The 24,053-nt window shown below is 33.7% G+C and overlaps 1 pseudogene; it reads right to left on the bottom strand.

The window, feature by feature from the left end:
* The window catches only part of LOC149537895 (YTH domain-containing protein ECT2 pseudogene), a 124,131-nt pseudogene extending 102,193 nt beyond the window's left edge, over positions 1–21,938 (bottom strand).
* Positions 21,939–24,053: the final 2,115 nt, after the last annotated feature.

Genomic DNA, 24,053 nt, shown 5'->3' on the forward strand with positions numbered 1-24,053 from the left:
AGATGTTTTGAGGTTCTTAGTTGTTGAACTTGTGAAAAAAAGAGTTGCAGAGGAAAAGTGAGAAGTTTGTGAAAGGATGATTGCATCAAGAGGTTCCTAGTAGATTAGATATCAGAGACGAAGAATGTGATGAAGTCCATTGAATCTAGCACAAATGAGCCTAATGGATATTTGAACATGCAAAGTGAGATGTATTTTGTCTTATCAACCTAGTTCTTACTTTCTAACCATTGTGGTAGTAAAATCCTTTAGTCAAGGTTGATCAAATAATCATACTATAAATCCTTTAATCAAGGTGACATTCTTATATGATATTCTAAAAACCTCTAACAAGGAAACTTCTAATAGGGTGATTTAAATTCTTTAACATGTTCACACCTAACTATGTGTTTTGTAATGTTTAATAGGGTTGACTCTTAATGGAGCTCACTTTAGAAGAGTGAAAAATGGTAGTATGTTACTTGCTGGTTATTCCCAAATTGGGTTTCCACATTAAATACTAGTGTCATACTTATGTAAATATATTTTTTATGTTTCATTCTATTTACTGCTATATGTTTGTGTTATTTGACATATACTAAATAGAAAGCTAAGTGATAATATTATAAGTTCGATTACAGATGAATTACTATATTGGCGAAGTGGATTTATGAATTTTTTTAAGTTGTTAAAGGTTGAATTTGTACATATATGAACTTGAGGATAACTAATTCACACCCCTTCTCAATTATTTAAATCATTTTAACAATTGGTATAAGAGCTTTTGGTTCTTTTAAGGAAATTTTGGAGGGAGTTAAAACTAAAGATCAAGATGTACAAGAGAGAGGTACCCAAGCTGAACAAAGAGAACTTCTCATCATGGCATTATCAAATGAGATTGCATTTTTCTTGAGTTGGAGATTTTTCTCTACACTTATTGGAAAACTAATGCATAAAAGTTCCTAGACCCACAAAAATTAAGGAAATCAAAGGGAAGTAGGAGCGCAATCAAATGATGAAAGATATGGCATATTCCTTAAGCTATGTTGAATTCAATGATGTGAATGATTGCTCTACTGCAAAGAAATTGTAGGATAACTTGGCACAAGTTTATGGAGGAGACAAGAATGTGTTAAGGGCTAAAGCTTAAAGTTTAAGAGGAAAGTTTCATGACATGAGAATGATAGAAGGAGACACTATTGCACAATATTTGTGGGCAATATGGCTAAGGAAATCAATTGATGTTATCATTTATGGAAACATGATTTTAGTATGAACATCATAGATCATGGAAATAAAGTTAAAGTTTTTGTAGTTGGAAAATTGGCTAAGTATCATGGATTTTATCTCATAGAGCAGATAAAATTTCATTGGAAAGATTCACTTGTTAAACATTGGCACCTACACAGTTAGGTATGCAAAGTATAGAGTTTTGTGATTATGTGTCTAAGTATGTAAGTAAGTACGAGCAGTACTGGTTTAGATATGAGTTAATTTCTAAAAATAAAGTGTACATGAAAGAATAGAGCATGAAAAGTAAATATGAATTATCAGTTAAAGAGTTATTTTTTATACAAAATAATTACTTAACTAATTAGGGACAACATCCTAGATGTTAACCTTAAGTTAGCAATACTTAATTTTTTATTTAGCCAAGCATTTGCAATCCTAAAGGCTGATAGGGTATTTTTGTAATTTAATGTAACATTATAAAAGAAAGGTTGAAATATATGAAGTTGTTTGAGTACTTGTGTTTACATGTAGATGTACATGAGAGCTACGAAAACTTATGTGAAGGTAAAATATGTGACATGTGAGCTATATGATATTTTCTTTGATGTATTATCAGAAGATTGTGAAGAACAACAAACATCAAAAAACAGGTTTTATAATCATTTTCTTTTGTACAAGAACTTTATTTTATATTGCATGTTTGGGCAGTGGGCTCATCTTGCATACATTTTAATTGTAATACCAACACCTAACAAGGTTGAGAATTTTAATAGGGCCTAGTCCTCTAATAAGGACTGAGACACTATATGTACTTCATAGACTCCTAATAGGGTCAACATCCTTAACATGAAACTTTTTCTTAGTCGACCATTTTGTGGGTACCATCGCCACCAAGTTTAAAAAATATCGTGTTATGAGTTCTTTGATTGCATGGTTATGTTTTTGAATTAAAAGAAGCCACAACTAAGGGACTACCCCATTAACAATCAGATTAGTTAACAACCAACAGATAACCATTAACCAAAACAACCCCCTACCACTTAATGAAACAAAAACAATGTTTGGAACCATAATTAAAAGAGTATTAGTAGGCCTAACATACATAGTGCCTATTTTAAAACCAATAAAACTATAGTAATATATAAACAAAGGCATGAAAACCTTAAACCCCTTCAAGTTCAATAACTAGTAGATTAACAACATAAAAAAAAAAAAGAAGGAGAAAACCATTAAGGTTTCTTAGCCTCTTTCCTCTCCAAGAGGATGTTAGCCCAATCTTTTGCAAGGAAGTCAAACAACATTTTTGTGTCCTCGTTTGACAACTTGCCCTCTAAGTTCTTAATCAGGTTTAGTGTGGTGGCAACTACATGTGTCACTTTGACAGTGAAATTTTTTAGTAGTCACATTCTCTCCTCCAATGCATGAATTCTTTCTCGCACCTCACTGCCTGCCTTCTTTGTGATCTCCACATTCACCTCCTACATGTCATTAGGAAAACCATCTGCCTACATCATAGTAACTTCTTGCATAATTGGAGGGTTAGCAATATCCTTGGAAAATGTCTTAATAGGGGAGGAAATCATTATGGGGGAGGGGACTATATCCACCATATCAAGGAACTGGTCCCTCGTTAAGTTCGATGGTTGTCAAAACATGTGACACCTCCTTTCTCTCCTTCAACCCCTCATCTAAGCTAGACCAAAAATAGTCCAAGATCTCCTCTTCCTCCTTCTCCATTCTCCCTTCTCCAAAATTTGATGCCTTCTCTTTCATTCTTCATTTGGGTTGGCCTGTGTCTTATAATTTTGTCTCCTCCTAGTTATGGTATTGTTCATCATTATTAGTTTACTTTCATGTGCATGTTATAAAGTAATTAACACTATTTAGTTGTGGAGAAAAGTTTATAGAATACTAATTCCCCCTCCCCTTTCAGTATTACCTATTTCTAACAATTGGTATTAGAGCCCAATTACTTTGAAGAGGCTTAACAACTTGAGTAAGATCCCTATGAATATGGAATAGTTACAGAGGAATTTTGAAGAAACCCTTAAGAAGATTGATATTCTTACTGAAGAAGTAGATAAATTAAAAAAAAGGTATGAAGATTCAGGACCCAATATTGGAAAATTGAAAGACAAGATCGATCATCTCAAATCTAGAATGGAACCTAAAGAGAAGACAAAAAATAGTGATGAGGTATCAATGTTGAAGTAAGAAAATGAGATTTTGAAACATGAGATGAAGATAATTGAACTAAAATTAATTTTGAAGAAAGATGATACCAAGGTTGAATCATATCTAAAATTTAAAAATGTAGATCTAAGTTCCCAACTTAGAAAAGTGGCATCTAAACTTGTTTCCATCAAAATAGAGCATGAGAAACTTGAGAAGTACAATACTATTGTGAAAGGAGAATTAACCCAGGCTAAGACACAATTAGAAAAGTTATATTCCAGTAGTGAGAAAATTGATGAGAAACTATATTATTAGAGACCTTCCTATGAGAATATTGGTCTTGGATTATTCATTAGAGAAAAGTCAGCAAAGAAATTTGAAGCAAGAAAGGAACTGGATCTAGTTGTTGAAACCCCTAAACCTAAGAAGAATAATCAAAATGAGTCTGAACCAAGTCAATCTAATGATTTAGGTCTAAATAAGTTGAACATATGAATTAACCTCAAAAATGTGATGAACATAAGCATATAAAGAAATTTGAACTACCTAAAGAGGTAAGATATGAATCCAAATGTAGATGTTTCCTATACATAACGAAGCTGGTCATATGAAGAGAGATTGGATAGGTTAGTCATTGAAACCTATTACTAGTTTCTATTATTAAAACTATCATAGTTTTGGTCATAAGGTAGTTGATTGTAAGAGAGATAAGTGTGATAGTAATAATCGCAATACTAAAATGTGTAGGATACTAACCCTCTAGGTAATGGAAGAAAAAGATCCTCTAGCATATCCAATGAAGGAGAGAAATCAAATTAAACAAACAATAACATTCTATGTTACAAGAGTAAGAACTTTGGACACATTTCTAGGAATTGCAAAGCACTAGTTAATAAAAATAGACGTACTTAGAGAAGAAGTACACCAATGTGTCAGTTACGAAATAACTTTGGTTACATAGAAAGATTTTTTAGAATGGACATGAGGAAAATCAATAGGAACCTTAACTTTAGAAAGAATAATAACAAAATGTCAAAAGGAATGATAGAAGATATAATAGTAAAAAAAATGAATTGAGAGAACAAGTTGAAGTATTCAAAGAAGCATTTGTGAAGGAACAAGATCTATGTATTTCACAAACAATATTGCAAGAACAATATTTCAATGCACTTGATGAAAGCTTGATGTCAGTAATTATATGTGATTCATTGTATTTAAGTTAAGCCCTTTTCTATTAAATACCAAGCATCAAAAAGGTATAACTAAGGTTAGAGTTTGAGTTGAGAATTGTGAAGTTAGCATAAGGGAAAACTTATCATGAGGTAGCTATTCTTAAGTGCATAAATGATTTGGAGATCATAGGAAGTCATCTAAAAAGAATCAAGTTTATTGGTAATAAAGAACAACTTTTATGGACTAAGTAGTTGCACAATCAATGTGAAGTTCAATTTGAAAGGATTTAATCCATGCAGACAAGATTATCCATACCATTTGATTGTGTAAAGAAGTTAAGAGTGGTAAAGAGTAAAGTGAAGAAGAATTAAAGTATTTTTAAGTGCAAACACAGAGAAGCCCTAGTGACACAAATTATGAGTATTTTATAAAATTGCAATTGCATTTTTGAAGCTTTGAATTAGTTAGGATAGAAAATCCCACAATCTATTATGTAAGTGAGAGACCTAGGTATAAACTAAAAAAAATCCCTATGTATCTTTGGATGATGACCCTCTAGAAGAATTTCCACAAGTTTTGCCTGATATTTTGCACTTAATAGACATTAGAGCTCACATTCACTTGAAATTAAAAAGTATTGGTGATAGTGATATCCACAAGGTGTTGAATTTAGTTATCTACAATGATTCATCATTGAAACAAGGGAATGAACACTTGAAAGATATGAACATTATCAACCAGATATTTTATACTTAGTTTGACAACCATGAATGGACAAGGATAATTCTAAGAAGGATTCATGAAGATATGTTCTAGGTAGGAGATATTCCTATAATGATTGATAACAATCTGATAAAAAAACTCACTGGCCTAAGTAATGAAGGATAAAATTTGGTGAATGAGAAAAGTATGAAGAAGAAAGTTGAAGTAAGTCTAGAAACTAAATCTGATGGAAGGAACATGAGGATTGATCTAATTTAATGAAAACTAATATCAGATTGATTAGAAAAATTATTTATTATAAGTTGAACTAACACTCTAGAGCTAATTTTGTGCTTTCTAGATTCATCCATGAAGCTTATGTAATAGAAGCAAAGAAGGAGAAAGTTAACATATGAGAAATTGTGAAACAATAGTTGTTAGGCAACATAGAACGAATGAAGAAAACTAAGAATATGATGTTTAGATTTGAATCACTACTAACACATTTATTTTTATAAGTGATAAGATGGTTTCTTGTTTTGATTAATCAAGAATAGGACAATAATCAATATACAATGTGAATGATAACTAGATACTATAGAGAATAGTCCAAAGAAAAGATAATAGAGGATATCTTGTGTTGGAAATATAAGAGTAACTAAGAGGGGAGGGGTAAATCATTTACCACAAAAATAAATCCTAGATCCCTTAGATGTCAATACAAATCAAAACCAAACTCTATTGGAACTAAAAATAGTGATGTAACTTAGTTATCACTGAATCACTCAAAAAATACTAAGAATTATTGTAACTTGGCAAGAACTAAAATATTACTTCTCTAGATGTTTAGTGTGATTAACCTTAATTAAATTAGTTTCATGCACATAAAGAAATAGTAAGAACACACATGACACTAGGATTTAACATGGAAACCCAACTTGGGAGAAACCACGAATTGCAACTAGTCACAATTTTTCACTCTTTTGAAGTGAGCCCTACTAGGAGCTAGCCCTATTAAAGGTTACAAAATACACTATTAGGTGTGACTTTGTTAGGAGTGGCCTTTTCAGAGGTCCATAGACATTTTAATCTTGAAATGTCACATTATTAGAGGATTTGGCATGTAGTTGTTCAACTAGCTCTATTTAGAGATTTGATACACTACTACAATTATTAGAGAGTAACAATGATATGACTTGATTGCTGATGTAACTGAATTGCTGATTTTAGATCATTATTCTAGCTTGAATACTTGATCCTCCTTGATTAGATAAATCTTTTTAGCTTGGTCAACTCAGGACACTTTTCCATCCTTCCAATTTGCTTCCTTGGTTTATCTTGTCAATCCCACAACTTGACCTTATATTTATATATTTTTCCTTACCAAGTCAAGTTGAACACAGTTACAAATATTCATTATTCATCCCTTAAGTCAGCTAGACTTAAAAAATAAATTCATCAAACCATAATCTGTTTATTTAAGAAAATCCTTCATTAGTCGACCTAGCTCGGTAGGCACTAACTCTAAAATGATTTTCCCAAGTTAACCCAGTGAAATCAATTAACATTGCAACTTTGTAAACTTCCTTTGGTAACTGAGTAAGCTCAATTAACATTGGTTGCATGCCAACTTTCCTTTGTGAACTAAGTGAGATTGGTTAACACTAAACTTCTACAAACTTCTCTTTGGTGCCTAAGTGAACTCGGTAGACACTGTCTTCTAAACTTGGTAAACACTGGAATGCTCAACAGACACTATAAACTATCTTCATTGCTTGAGTGAGCTAAAAAAAAACCGACTAGTAAAGATATGAAATTTCATGTAACATCAAAGATAATATACAATTGAATAATTATTTTCAAAATCTCAAAGATGATGAAGAATTTCCTATCATCCATGAAGTAAAGTTTCAGAATTCCACCAGCATTTGTAGAAAAATATAAGAATGACATATGTTTTATGGTAGAAGAAGATGTTATATAAATGGAGGTTGTGGAACAAAGCATTATGCAATTAATTGAGGGTTGTGCTAAGATAATTCTAGAGTCAGAAAAGGACTTGACATGTCCTAGATGGGGGACATATGAGAAAAAGTGAAAGAGGTATATATTGAGTTGCACAAGAAAGAGATTAAGAAGAAAGTTGAGAAGAATATTGAGATGATGAGAAAGGGATTAGGAATGACTCCTGAGAAATTTAGATAGGCATTGGGAATATCTCTAGAAATGACAGCTAGTCAATAAATTGATGTTTTAGTTGCTACACCTCTAGAAATTGTAGGAGTGGGAGAAGGGGTCAAAATAGTAGGGCCACACACTCGAATGCCAAGTGGTCCCTACACAACAATATCTAAAGTGCAACCCACTATTGAAAGACCTTGGTATTGAAGAAGAAGGTTGAGGAAGAGGTGATAATAATTGAAGAACAAATTGTCACCCCTCCTAGAATAAGGAAGTCTGAAAGAATTTGTAAAGAAAAATTAGAACTTGTTGAATCTCCATCAAAGAAGAGAATAAAGTAGCAATCAAGTGGACCAAGAAAAGGAAGAAAGACACTATAGGTGATTGAGTCTGAAGAATTAGATGAGGAAGAATAATAAGAACAAGAAGATAGACTAATTTATAAGGCCATGACAAAGACAAAGAAGACTCTGAGCAAGAAATATTGGAAACCTAAGGTAGAAAGTATAAATGTCCAAATCATTGACAACAACAATTTTGAGTAATTAAATAAGTTTAATCACTTGTACAGTAATATTAATAGATTTCAATTAGAGAATGCAGTAGAAAGAAATGTGATTTTGACAAATAAGTGGTTTGAAGATATGTAAAAGAATATTCCTCAAGATTTGTTTAATAGACTTGTATTTATAGGAGTAGAGTAGTATAAGAGGACAAAAAATTAAAAAAATAAATAAATTAGGAATTTGTGTGAGGTTAATAATGTTGATCAATTGGAGAGGATAAAGAAGGGTATTGAGCCCCTACTTAGGAATAAGACAAGACCAATTTTAATAATGGGTGGAAACCATGAATAGGTAATAGTAAAGAATGTTAAAGCAATAAAAAAGTTAATGGTTTTAAAAGAAGAAGAAAGTATAAATGTCCAAATCATTGACAACAACAATTTTGAGTAGTTAAATAAGTTTTATCACTTGTACAGTAATATTAATAGATTGCAATTAGAGAATGCAGTAGAAAGAAACATGATTTTGACAAATAAGCGGTTTGAAGATATGTAAAAGAATCTTCCTCAAGATTTTTTTAATAGACTTGTATTTATAGGAGTAGAGCAGTATAAGAGGACAAAAAATAAAGAAAAAAAATTAATTAGGAATTTGTGTGAGGTTTATAATGTTGATCAATTGGAGAGGATAAAGAAGGGTATTGAGCCCCTACTTAGGAATAAGACAAGATCAATTTTAATAATGGGTGGAAACCATGAATAGGTAATAGTAAAGATTGTTAAAGCAATAAAAAAGTTAATGGTTTTAGAAGAAGAAGAAAGCAAAAACTTAGGGGGACCAGTCCTTGTTAAAGTATTATCTTACTAGTTAAATCATATTAATTTAATTATTAAGTCACTTATTATCTCTAGTTTACTTAAGCTAAACATTGGGCATATTAATTATTATTATGCAACCTAGGTTAGTTTCATGTTAAGGTTTTGATCTCCTTTATAAGGATTGATCTATCTTTTTAATTTACATTCATTCACTTTTGATAATAGAAATCTCTTTTTTGCTCATCAAGGATATCTCATCTATGGATCTGGGAATTCCACCCTTCATAACTTTTGCTTCTCTCTTTTTGTGATAGATGTTTGCATGCAAGTGATTCATGGGAGCTCTAGGGTTGTTATTTTATCAACCTCAATGTGGTATTAGAGCACCAGATCTTCATGATCCTATTCTATTTATGAGAAGTTGTGCTTTGCTTTTAGATCTTTTTTTTTCCTCTTTTAGAGGGTTTTATTTTTTAGATGATTTTTGTATTGGATTTGGAGGGTCACTTATTTTTGGGTCACTTTGAGCCCAAAAAAGCATCACCATTGAGCTCAGAGCACCCAAAAGAGCATATTTTCTATTGAAAATGGAAATTGCTGAAAATAGATTGATACAAGTATGCTAAATGTGTTCCAATCATTGTTTTGTCACTAATGTCAAACCTTCTATTTACTAGTAAGACAAGTTCTTACATGATTCAAGTACTATCACTTATTTGATTGATGAACAAGATTTGATCAAAAGATGTAACAATAGAACCTAGAGGAAAAGTTGAGTTATGATATGAAAAGGAGTACAAGAATCAGCTAAGATAGTGGTTAAAATAGTGCATTGATAATATACTTAAGTTTGCAAAGGTTGGTTATACTAAGAAATTTTAGAATAACAAGTATAACAAAGTTTTTCTACAAAGCTTGACCGAGTGGATAGCAGGTGCAAAGAAAAGTCAGTGCAAGCCAAGTAGAAAATTTATTGGATCCGACTAAGAGTATATTTTAGTGTATACCAACTAAAACAATTAATGTCGAGAAAAGTTTAGTTGATGTCGAGCACCAGTAAACTTTAGTTCATGCCGAGTGATTTTATAGAGGATGTTGAGAAATGCGGTTTATGTCGAGCATCAGAAGCAAGTTAATGCCATATGTCACCATTATTTGAAATGTCATGAATTTGATAGATCTGAGGCAACAAGTTTGTTTTCTTGGATTGTTTGAACCATGTGGAAGATAAGATTGATGAGCTAGTAGCACAAAATCCACGGTAAACCATTTTGTGGTCAATTCAAAGAGGATTAAAGGAGAAGTTTCTAGAAAGGGATGAAATGATATGATGGGTGGATTTATTTAATCCTACTTAATAAGTCCTAACCCTAAATTAGACGATGGGGAATGAATGGAAAAATATCTTAATTCTCTATTTTTACAGATGGCTAGTTAGAAGCAAAGATTGTCATGTGTGAGAACCTAAGGAAGACAAGGATGCTAGGTTATTGTTGCATTCAATAACCTAAGTGAAGACTCTGCATTAGCATATTAAGCAAGAAGGCTTAAGGGTATAGATGCTTGAAGGGTGAAAAAGCTATTAGAGCTGAAGTGCGTGAAAGCCAAGCAAAATGAGTGACTAAAATAGAGATCTATAATCTACAAATGGAGTTTTACTTGTAAGTTGTTATTAGATCAAGCCTTACTATTACTCTCTAATTTGTAATCAGTCTAGGGTAAATCCTTTAGATTAAAGTTGACCTAATGGTCATTTGTAAATCCTTTAACCGTGTAACATTCCAAGTGAATGATCTAAAGTCCTATAATAAAGCTCACTCCTAATAGGTTGATTGAAATCCTTTAACCAAGTTGAATTTAACAATGTGCATTGTAACCTTTAATAAGGTTGGCCTTTCATGGGGCATCACTTCAGAAGAGTAAAAAAGAGTAGGATGTTACTGGTGGTTTTTCCCAAATCATGTTTCCACATAAATCATTGTGTAAAATATGTTGATCAAATCTGTTATCTTTCAGGTTTACATTTATGCAAATTGATTTTTTTAAAAACCTACAAGTTTTAAGTCATTGCATAATCTTATGGATGCATGTATGATGATAAATTTTGTATGCGTTCACTAAGCTATGAAAAGTTTTAATTGTACGTCTAGACCTTGGATAATTTATTCACACCCCCCCTCCCCCTTCAATTATTCTAAAGAATTCTAACAATTGGTATCAGAGACATCTACTTAAGAGGACTTGAAGATCATGCACAATCTACCATTACTACTGAGCATGTTGATACTACTGGAGCCCTATGTTAGAATCTGAAAAGATTAATAACCCAGAAAACTAGTGCAAAGAGTAAATATCTAAACTATGAATGCAAATGATACAAAATCAAAATAGCATCATAGAGTTAGTCTCCAAGAGAGTAATGCAAATGCTGGAAGCCAAAATAGAATTAAGAGGATGCAAAAACAAGAGATCCAAATACAAGCCAGGTAGCATGCTTATATAGACTAGGAGAGGAAGGAGGTGAGTCCTCTGAGTCACTCTCTGCATCAAAAGTAGAGGTAGAAGACTACTCAAGTGAATCTGACCCATCAGGAGATCTATCATGTATTCCAAGTGACTCCAATGTCAAAGTAGAAGGCAACCCTGTGACCATGCTCTGCTGGTTAAGCTGATGCAAGTAGTGGAAGTTAAGATGGCCAAACTGCTCATGCCATATTCTGCTCACATCATTAGAGTGAGTGAGAAAAATAGTCAAAGGAGGATCAGGAACAAGGTGAGAAAACATATAGAGTCTTGACTGATGATCTACTCTCCCAACTGCAATTGTAGAATCATTGTGCAACTCACGTATCTCCACTAAATCAGGAGTGAACTCAACCCGCTTGCCTAAACCTGTGTGAGTGATATGGTGTACCGATAGGAGATTAGTTGACAATGAGGGTACATAAGGAACATCATGGAATGTGCCATCCCCCACATCAACAGACCCTCTCCCGCACACCTCAATAGGAGTGTTGTCACCCATCAACATAGAAGGCATAGTACATTGCTCTAAGGATGCAATTTCTTCCTTAGATGAAGCCATGTGGTGTGAAGCACCCGAATCAAGAACCCAAGTGGATGGTGAGGAAGCAACTGCAAAAAGGGTCTTGCCCTTTCCTTTCCCCTTGCTATTTTCTTTTTCTTTGTTAGACCCTTCATTAGAACTTTGTTTGATAGACTCAAGAACACTGATATTATTCTTCTCAAGAATGTATGTCAAGTGATCAAGTTGTTTCTGCAAACATTTATGTTCATCATGACCAGGTCTTTTACAATAAGCACATTTGACCTTTTCTTTCTTAGGTTTATTGCCCTTGGAAGATGGTGTATCAATAGTTGCTTTTGAAGAAACTGGCATCTGACCATTCTTCTCCTCGCTATTCTTTTGTTTCTTGTCCTTACTATTGTTGTTACTAATTTGTCCTTGTTGTTCTTTTGTGCCTTGGTTGGCAGCCAAGGCATGTGACTTAGAGGACTTAAGAATGCCCATCTGGATTAGCTTGTCCTGTTCTCGAGTGAGATTGATAGCAAAATCATCTAAAGATGGCATGGTGAATTGAGTACCAAGTGCACCCTTAGTAGCATAGAAGGTAGAGACAAACACAGAATATTCTGAACTTAGCTTAGAGAGAATACTAAGAATCAGTTGTTCATCTTTCTTTTCAATTCCACATTGTTTTAACTGCAGCCTTAGTGATTTCAATTTGGTGAAGAAATCTTGGATTGTGTTGAAATTTCCTGGACTCAAACTTATTAATTCATTTTCAAACATATGACCCCTCATTGAATCTTGTGTGCCAAATAGTGTTTCTAGCTTTGTCCATACTTCATTTGGTGTATCCAAAGACTCAATGTGAAATAGCAAGTCAGGAGAAATAGACAAACACAATGTTCCAAATGCCTCATCACATTTGTTAAGCCACTTAGGCTTATCTTCATCTTTAGCAGGTTCAGTTTCAAGTCCCATAGTTATCCTATTTAATCCAGCTTTCCTTAAGTGAATTGTCATGCGTGATTTCCACTCAAAGTAATTGTATGGAGTTAGGATGGGCATATTTGTTTGATCCATGATGAAGAAATGCAAAGAAATGCTAAAAAGAAGAGAACACAGCCACGACAATGTCCCCCCTTTTTACTAAATCAAAGAACCCCCCCCAAAGAATTATGATTTGGCACTTTATTTTAGTGCATTTACAACTACCACTAGAAAGAGATACTTAGTGGTCTTGATTTCAATGCATTACAAACCCTCATGAAGAGCATATGCTAAAAGTGAAACTTGGGCACAATAATCAAGGAAACAAATAACACCACTGTGATCTACTCGAAAAATCATGCACTTTCAAAAAAAGAATTGCCTCGATACGAGGTCGTATGAGAAAGTTATGATCCTCCGAAGTTTTCAAAATGAGAACTGTGCACAGTCACGGATGAGAATTTGCAATTTCTCAAGAATTCATGCATGAAAATCAAAAAATAACTCCACTAGTGGATAGAGCACAAAAAAATAGTCAAGTTCATAACAAGAATCATCAAAATCGAAGTCCGTATGAGCAAGAATGAGACATTTGAAAATTGCATTCAAATCTACGGCTGCCAACGGAGAGGGGTATGGCTGTAGCTTTGCATGCTCGATCTTGAAAAATATACAGCTTGCACACAAAATCTAAAAGATACCCAAATGGTTTTTTGGGGCTGCGAACAAAACCCAGAAAGCTTTTTTCTTGCTGATGAACAGAAGATCTTGCTGTAGTGTAAATCAGACGCCTTTAACAGTAAAAAATGGCTCCAAAAATTAGAAAACGACCCTAGCAACCAAAATTTGACATGCAAATGCTGGATCAGCTTCTCAAGTTCATCAATGGCATGCTGGAACCTGCAAAACTGATTAAAAACTCCAAATATGCAAGTTGGTTGTCAGATTTGAGATTGAAACCTCAGAAAAAAACTATTTTTGTCAAAACTTTTCTGATTCTCAGGATCATCCAAAGATGCAAGAGAAGAGAATACTTTGTTTTTCAAAAAACTACAATAAAGTTTATTTGCCCCCCCCAAATCTCTCAAATAAGGAAACTAAAATCTACTCTTGCACATAGAAAAGCTCTGATACCATGTTAGAATCTGAAAAGATTAATAACCCAGAAAACTAGTGCAAAGAGTAAATATCTAAACTATGAATGCAAATGATACAAAATCAAAATAGCATCATAGAGTTAGTCTCCAAGAGAGTAATGCAAATGCTGGAAGCCAAAATAACATTAAGAGGATGCAAAAACAAGAGATCCAAATACAAGCCAGGTAGCATGCTTATATAGGCTAGGAAGAGGGAGGAGGTGGCAACACCAACCAATGAGGAGCAACCATCTATCGGACTAAAGATAGCAAAGTATCTTCCCAAGATAGCTAATGGATGCTCACATGTAGGAAGATGACACCTCACAACCATTCACCTAATAAGACATGCTTTATTAACCTAAGCGAGATTATTAAAAGTGTAGGAAAAACCTAGCAAAATAGGAAAAATAAAAAACTACACTAACACCCTAACTATTGAGGATCTGAAAAAGAAGAAAGAACATAACTAAGTAATGTTGGAGATTGCCTTTTCCCTAAGCTATATTGAATTTTATGATATCAAAAGTCTTGGGAGTTCAAATAGAATGTGGGATGCTCTACACACTATCTATGGAGGAGACAAGAATGTTCTGAGAACCAAAGTTGAATGTCTCAAAGGTAAGTTTGATGATATAAGAATGCAACAAAGTGAGAATATTTCTCAATACTACTCTATGATAAAAGATCTTGTTAATGCATTTAGGGGAGCTACTATTAAAATAGATGATGATACTATACTAAACAAAGTTTTGATAACACTACTACCCATCTATGCTATTAGCGTTTCAGTAAGACAAGAACTAAGATGTGTACCAAGAAATGATATAACTCTTAAAGGTTTGTTAGATAAGCTCATTTCTTTTGAGCTATCTAGCTTTGATAATTACAAGCTAGAAAATGTTGAAGCTGCTTTCAAAGCTAAGCTTCCATTAAAGGAACCTAATGAGAAGAGAACAAAAATGACAAAATCAGTGTCTAGTGATATTGATATAGATGAGGAGGATGTAGATCAACTTGAAACACTACTAGCAAGAAGATTTTATATCAGTAGAGGCAAGTTTAAAGGTAAATTACCCTTTTTTTTTTTCAATGGCAATAAGGTTGGTCATATTGTTGTTACATATCTAGAGAAGAAGAACTATAGAGGTGGTGACTAGTACAAAATTACAAGAGATGAAGACATTAAGAATTACAAAGACAAAGGAAAGATGTTTTGCTACATTCCTGAATAGGAAATATGAGATGAATTTGATGAACATGATGATGAAGTGGTGTATGTTGCAATGAAAGATGAATCTAAAGAAGATGAGGCAAATGCACTTGTGTCTTGTGTGAACAAGAATGATAGATGGATCATTCAAAATGGGTTCTCACATCATATGATTGGAGATAAAAGTAAGTTGATTACATTAAATTGTTATGATGGAAATAGTGTAAGATTTGGTAATGATGCACCATGTTTGATAAAATGAAAAGGTTCTACCAAACTCATAGAAAATACTTTTTATGACAATGCTTACTATGTTGAAGGACTTAACTATAATACGTTGAGTGTGTCACAACTAATTAATTTAGGATGTAAGGTTAACTTTGAAAACAAGATTTCTAGGATATATGATACTAATGGAAAATTGATTGGAAATGGTGATCAAACTAGTAGTAATCTATTCTATTTTGATATAGAGGATGCTACTTGTTTAGTTGTAGAATTTCATGATATGTAGCTATCACACAAGAGGTTATGTCATGTTAATTTTGATAAATTGGTTAGTATCAATAACATGATAAGAGTTAGAGGTTTTCCCAAGTTGAGGAAACCTAACAATATAATATGAAAACAATGTTAGTTAGGCAAGATGACAAAGTCAAGTTTTAAGAGTATAACTCATGCCTCTAAAAGAATAATAGAGATTATTCATACTGACTTGTGTGGACCAATTGAAGTCTAAAGCTACAAAGGAGATAAGTACATTATGCTACTTGTTGATGATTATTCTCGAATGATGATAGCTACATTTTTGAAATAGAAATCTAATGCTTTCCAAATGTTTAACTGTTACATAGCAACTGTTGAAAAAGAAACATAAAAAATTGTGAAGTGTTTTCAATTTGATAGAGGAGAAGAATTTACATCAAATAAGTTTGAGATGTTCTGTAATGACAAAGGAATCAAAAGATAGACACCTGCTCCTAGAACCCCTCCACAAAATGGAATTTTTGAAAGGAATAATAGGTCTATAATGGACTATGCTAGGACAGTCATGATGGAAAATAGTGTTGCTTTGAAATACTAGAGAGAAGTTGTAAGTATAGCTATCTATACCTTGAACTGTGTACAAGTCAAGAAACATACTCATTCAACACCTTTTGAACTATGGTATGGATACTCACCCAAACCAAAATATATTAAGGTATTTGGAAGAAAATGTTGTATTCTCAAAGATTTTAGGAATGGTAAACTATATCAAAAAAGTGAAGAAGGTATATTTTTAGGTTATTGCACAAGAAGTAAAGCTTATAAGTGTTTAAATACTAACAGTAACAAACTTATAGAAAGTGAAAATGTGAAATTCAATGAATATACATAAGTATATGTGAGAAGCCAAATAATACAAATCATTTGTATATTTTTATGAAGGTATGCCTACTAAAGAAGATGTTACTAATAAAACTACAAACCAATAGCAAGTTTTAGTGACTACTCACTCACATACTATGAATGTTGAGTTGCATTCAAGAACTGAGCTACATTCAGGTGCCGAGTTACACATTGACATTGAGGAACAATCTAATTTTGAGATTAGTGCACATGAAAGAGATGCTGAAATACCTAACAAAGATGTACAAAGTGACTCAAATGTTGAAAGGAAAAATGAAGAAACTAGAGCTGAACCAAGATTGTCTAAATATGTTAAGAGACATCATCCTACTGCATAAATCATTGGAGATAAAGATGCTAGACCAATGACAAGGAACAAGTTGAGAAGTGATACATGTTTTCTGACCATGAAGGAACCGAAAATAGTGAAAGATGCCATAGAAGATATGGACTGGAGTAAAGCCATGGAAGAAGAGATTGAACAAATTGAGAAAAACAAAACATGGACTCTAGATCCTAGGCCAAAAGACAAAAATGTGATTGGCACCAACTGGGTATATAGAAACAAGTTATATGAAAATGGTGAAGTCAAAAGGAACAAGGAAAGATTAGTTTGTAAATGATATGCACAAGAAGAAAAGATTGACTATGGAGAGACATGTTATCTTGTTGCTAGATTGGAAGGAGTAAGAACCCTGCTTGCTTATTCTACATATAGAGGTTTCAAATTTTATCAAATGGATGTTAAATCTATATTTTTGAATGGTATACTAGAGGAAGAAGTTTATATAGAATAGTTAGAAGGATTTGTTGATGTTAACAATAAAAAAATGGTATGTAGAATACACAAAGGTTTATATGGTTTGAAGTAAGCACCAAGACTATGGTATGAGAGACTTCATAATTATCTTGCGATGATTAAGTTTGAAAGGACTAATGATAAAAAAAAAATTTACTTGAAGATAGAGAAAGGAAAAGCTATTTTATTATCTAAAGTTCTTGTTGATGATATCATATTTTGAGGTCAAGATACTTTATGTAAGGCTTTTGCAAATGAAATGAAGCAAGAATTTGAGATGCCTATGTTTGGAGAGATCAAGTTCTTCATGGGTTTGCAAGTACACTAGATGAAATATGGTATGTGTGAGTGTAAAATACTACCTCTCAGTCTACACACACTTCAATATGATCTTTGTTTATGCACTATCACATTGAAGTGAACATGAGGTTGTTCATTCGACATAAATACACAAGGTGATCTATTGCCTTCTAACAAGATGGGGTGACTTGATACTCTCGGACTTGAGAGTCCAATAACCATAGACCATGCTTAGAAAAAAGGATTTGAATGGAGGATGAATTGCAATGCTTTTACCCTAGATGAATATGCATGTTAATTCCAAATAATAATAAGCAATTAAGTGAGCATGTATACAAGTAATGTAGAATTGAAAACATGTAAATGTAACCTAAGTATGAAATCTAATGATGTTTCAATAGAATTTTACTACTTCCTCTGTTGGGCCCATTTTCCATTGCACCAAAAGCCATGACTGTTAGTGAACATGGAACACCACATAATTAACCACCTGTGGGTAGGGGAGTGCATCGCATCACCCAACAATCTCCCCCTCGACGCGCATACCAGGTGCTTACACGGGTCGGGAAGGCATCGGGGAGATTTGAACCCATGACCAGGCCAAAACTAGGCTCTGATACCAATTGTTGGGCCCATTTTCCGTTGCACCAAAAGCCATGACTGTTAGTGAACATGGAACACCACATAATTAACCACCTGTGGGCAGGGGAGCGCGTCGCATCACCTAACATCCTCCTCCCCTCCTTTCTTTCCAAATGAGTCTTGCATTTATAGATTTTGGCAAGGCCCTAGGGTAGAGTTTGATCCAACCATGGTGAAGTTGGGAGTTGAATAAACAATTTTAGATGTAAGTTCCACTTAGAATAAACAATTATAGGTGTAAGTTCCACTAAAATAAAGAATTCTAAGTATAAGTTCCACTAGAATAAACAATTTTAGGTGTAAGTTCCACAAGAATAAAAAATTCTAGGTGTAAGTTCAACTAGAATAAATAAGCAATATCCTTGTCCCCCGTAAAGAATAAAATATTCATTTATGGATAGGGGGTCCCTTATCAATATTAAATTGATATCTAGAATAATGACTCATTAATGATTATTCTAAAATTAATATTCATGTGTCACAATTCAATGGGTTCAAAATGATTTGACTTGGTTGATTTGTTTGAACCTATTTCATTTGAAGGTGAGATTCTAATTTAAGAATGTGACCAATTTTGGTTTATTACATTTTTACCCTTTTTCAATTGATGTGTAAGTAGTGCATTAATTCAAAGGTAATCATGAATTTGGAGTGTCAGGTGACAAGATTGATTTTAGATCTAAAGATATTGAGACCAATTGATGAGATGGTAGGGTTATCTCCAGAATGAAGCTTAGCCCTCTGGAGTCCAGATAGAACACCTGGATACCGATCTAATAAATCAAAGATTTAATTCATAGAATTATTCTCAAAATGAGACTCAATCCTCAAGAATTAGGGTTAGAATGCCCTGATACTTGTTTGGTTCAAAGATCATCATGATTTGTCAAATTGTCCCTATAATGAGGCTCAATCCTTAGGACTTAGGGTTAGGATACCACAATACCAATTTCATTAGCAATACATGAATGAGATTCATGGGATCATCTCTAGAACAAAGCTTAATTCTCTAGAATTCAAATGAAACACCTAAATAGTGGTTTTAAAATAGATAAAAATGTCATGTCATAAGTCATAGGACTATCCCTAGAAGAAGGTTTAGTCTTCAAGAGTCTAAGTAGAACACTTAGATACTTGTCCATCCAACTATGACAATTATTGTTGTAAAATCGATTGCATAGATAGTGTATGATGCTAGATAAGCTAATGAAGCTACCCCAAGTGTTGAGATGCCCCGAGTAGTCAAGACATTATGTTTAGATTCAAAATCATACATGAGATATTTGATAAGGATTCAATGATGATATCATGAATAGTGTTATAATCATACTGCCCCCTTTCAGGAGCAAAGTTAAAACATGATGCCCCAATAGGAATGCGATTTAGATTGATTTGGAGGTCATGGTTGACCAAAATTGACCATAGTTGACTTTTTTTCAAACAATATTAGGAAAAGTTGAAGAAATGATGTTTTGATGATATGCCAAGAGTTGCATGGTATCAGGAAATTGGATTCCACAAGTGTGTGATCGCATTAGTCCCAAAAAATTTAAAGTGTGTATTTTAGCCATTTACGTGCCTTAGATTTTGATTTTGGTCCCAAAAATGGATTTAGAGCCATGAAATTAGCCAAGGGGGTGATTTTTACCTCAATTGGAGCACTTTGAAAAATTAGGTCACCTACTATATTAGGGCCCAAAAGTGTCACTTTCAAAGCATTTGTGCATTTGACTTTTGTGAGAAAAGAGCTCTAAGGTAGAAATCATGGTGGTCCTAGTGCCGTCACAAAGATTCAAGCATTTGAGGCATCACAATCAGTCAAAAGACTACAGGCCTCCAATAAGTACTCGACTAACCACTTTTTAAGTTCAATTTTTTTGCATTTTAGTTGAAAATTGTGGATTTTAAGCCATTTTAGGAATTCCTTGTCGAGTTTCCACATGAGGAAATAGTTTTCCTATGCACACATGGGAGAAAGCTTGCATGAGAAAGTGCCACAAAGGCACATTCTTGTGCAGGTCTCTAGGTTTTGTCACATGAGGGAGACCTAGATGTCATGCAAGGAAACCTTAAGAGGGCTTTCTACCATGCACAAAATCATTTCCTCACACAAGGAAAGAATTTTCTTAAGCAAGACTATAAAATCTCACATGAAATCCAACAACTATAGAGAGTGTTTTTGATGTTTAAAATGAAAATTTCACATTTGAATTTATCGTCAAGCATCTATTTATCATACTTTGTGATGTTTTAGATCATAGTAGTAGTAGTATATATTTCACATATATTGAGTACTAATTGGTTTCATGTTGATTGTGTGCACACAGGTAGTCTTTCAGGATATTTATTTTAGATCACACTATCTAGCCATCAAGGCCTTGATCAGATAGTTAGATGCAACAAAGCTCACTCATACTAATACTCTTGGTCTTGCATATCTTTGCAATATCCCCTCATTGATGGTGAATCACAAATTATTGATGGTCCTTGTTGAGCATTTCCATTTGAAAATGAAAACTTTCTATCTACCACTAGGAGAGATGATGATCACTATGAAGGATATATATATATATATATATATATATATATATATATATATATATATATATATATATATATATATATATATATATATATATATATATATATATATATATATATATATATATATATATATATATATATATATATATATATATATAGGAAACTCTATATTCATTTCCATTGATCAAGGGCTGAGTATGACACATAGCCACATATGAGTATAGAGGTACTTAGAGCTATATTCCAGGAGGATTTCATCATAGGGAGAGCCATTGTGTAGGATGATCTATTGTAGAATTTTTGTCCTACTGATAGATTGGCCACCATTATTGAATTTTTCTTAAGTTTCTATCTGATGCCTGACTGAGGGCAGCATGGGCTTGAGTGTGGATGGGGTCAAATGTTGCAGAGGATGTTAGAGCACCCAACACACTTTAGATGGGGTTAGTGTATGCTGGCCCATATGTACCATGAGATGCATTAGATCACCTACAAGGAGGTGAAGTCCATGGCTATAGGAGTATATGTACTACAGGTATGGGCATGGGAGTACATTCCTATCACTAGGCCCATATGCGAGGATATGAGACAACCACATGAACCATACATTTTTAGGTACATAGGACAAATGACCTAGATTTCTTTGGGTAAGACTGATCAATGGCATGCAAAGCTATTTGATCTTGTGGTAGTAGTATGGTAGCCTTGGAGAGAGATAGAAGCTTGGGATGATGCAAGAGCAGAGCTCAAATAAATGTTTTCCTCTTGCCCTTTGTTTGGCCATTCTTTCTAGGTGATTGAGAGATTTCCATTGACACATGTTTTGCAATAGTATGGCTGACCACAAGATATATCCCTAGAGTACTACACTTACACTTGTTTTACCTTAGTGGAGGTGAGGGGATGGTCTATCAGATTGGACATTGGTCGATCAATGATTGAGATGTGAGCTCTTATGATTGTTTGATGGGCTAATATTGTCATAGTTGTAGATGGGTGTATGATCCCAGCATATAGAGAGCATTTTGTGAGCCACCCCTTTCCCAAGTTGACAAATCATATGGGGATGGCAATACTGGTACAACCAGTACAAGCTCCAGTACCATAGTAGCCACAACAACATGAGCCATGATAATGGACTACATAATTCCTTATCCCTCCTCCATAAATGAGAGTGGATCTTGGTGCTGGTAGTAGTGGGGCTACACATAGGAGATCTCATGGTGAGTTGGGTGCCCCTAGCATAAGTGGCAGCAATACAAAGAGACCACAGGTTGAGGAGCATCTAGCCTAGCAGGATATAGGCAAGGAGGAGATGCTAGACTAGCTTGTAGTAGATCCACAAGATGGAGACCTACTAACACACACCCAGAACACCCTTAGGAGGGCTAGGGGTCAAGCCAGGATAGTGCAGTGATAGCTAACAAAGATGTAGATCTAGCTTGTAGTGAGGGACACATGCTTAGCAGAGTGAGATTGAGAAATCCACTTGCTTCAAGAATAGTTGGAGCACCAGTAGGATGAGACTCATCTTTATTCATCTAAAGTGTCTTATTATTATGCCACTTATGTTGTAGCAGTGCCTAACCCATCCATATAGCTACCAAGATTCTCCAAGTATGGAAGAGAGTCTGGTGGTGCACGGTCACCGATGAGATTAGATATGCCTCCTCCTCCTCCTCCTCCCAGAGGTGAGGGAGTAGGAGGGAGTTAGCTTCATTTCCTTTGATTTTATACTAGCTATGTATCAATTGGTGTGTTAGCACCATTTTGGACCATTTTTTATTGATAACGCTTGAGTAGCACCCATTTTTTGTAGTGATGGATTCTTTTGATATTTGATATATATACAATATTTTGAGTCAAGTATTATTTGCGTGTGCTCTATACCCTTTTCTTTGATGATTGTCCATTTATGAGCTAGATAGATTTGATTGATATTATTTCCTTTGATGTATGATCTCATAGTATAGATATGCCATTGAGATATGTGGCTAACATATGGTGCAAGTTAATTGAGTAGATTCATCGAGATCGATTGAAGTGCAAAACTATTGCAATGTGAAGATGGGTTGTGCCATATTGAGACTCACTCAAATTGAGAGATATATTTGAAGTTGCACTCCATGCTATATCAAAATACAAAGCTAAAATGAAATGCAACCTACATGAAATGCAAGCCTTAGGACTAGTTATTGGACCCATAATATTTTTTTTATCATCATAGAGCTTTGAGTTAGACCCACAAAAGTCCTTCAACTCACACTGACATTGCAATAATGTAGATATATATATGACATGTATCTAATTTTTCAGGATTAAATGTAAGCATTCCAGGCATAAGAAGCCAGAATGACTAGAATGTTTGTCCCTTTTAATGTATCAAGTTAACACAAGCATCCAAGCATAAATACTAGGATGACCAAAATGTTTTTTGCAAGAAAAACATGCCAAATATGTAGGAGATCCTTCTCGTGCTAAGTAATTAGTAATTTTTTGTCAACAATGACCCTTTTGTTTGTGACCTAAGACATAAATATGAAAAGTGTTAGTAAATAGTTTTGTCCTTTGGATAGAAATGCAAACAATGACTCAATATGCTTCAAAAGAAGAACAAAATTCACTAACAAATGAATAGTTTATCATTTTAACGATAATCTTACTCTGAATTGAGAGGTACAACTCCCTCATAAAATATATTCAATGAATGTGATAACTCGTTATGTCTTTAACTTGAAGACATGAAGGGTTTTCGAAAATTCATCCATTAATATAGAATAAATGCGATTATTAGATTGCTAAGTTAATTATGAGAGAAAAACTAGCAAATAGCCATAGGACTACTTACCAAGTCTTTCACATTACAAAAGAGAGAGAAGGAAAGCTATAAATATCTTAATGCAAAAAGCGTGAATACATAACCACAAAACTATGTATATCACATTCAATGTAGTAATAAAGGACTGCATCTAAAGTAGAAATGAAAGGTCTCAAAATCCTTACAAATTAGAAATACAAATGTACATGACCTCAAGGTCAAACACACATGTATCCCTCTTTATTTTACAAACATGATGAAACAACAATACTATTGCCCTATCCCCCTATTACAATCAATATGTATAAGACAAAGCTCCTTCCCCTATCGCAAAACAAAACTATCTTCTCCCCTATTGTAGCAGCTGTAGAACTCAAACCTAGAAAAAAAAAACCCCTCACTCCTTTTTCTTTTGTGCATTTATCCA

This window comes from Cupressus sempervirens, chromosome 9, assembly GCF_028749045.1.
Source record: "Cupressus sempervirens isolate cs-2001-9-10 chromosome 9, ASM2874904v1, whole genome shotgun sequence".
Lineage (NCBI taxonomy): Eukaryota > Viridiplantae > Streptophyta > Pinopsida > Cupressales > Cupressaceae > Cupressus > Cupressus sempervirens.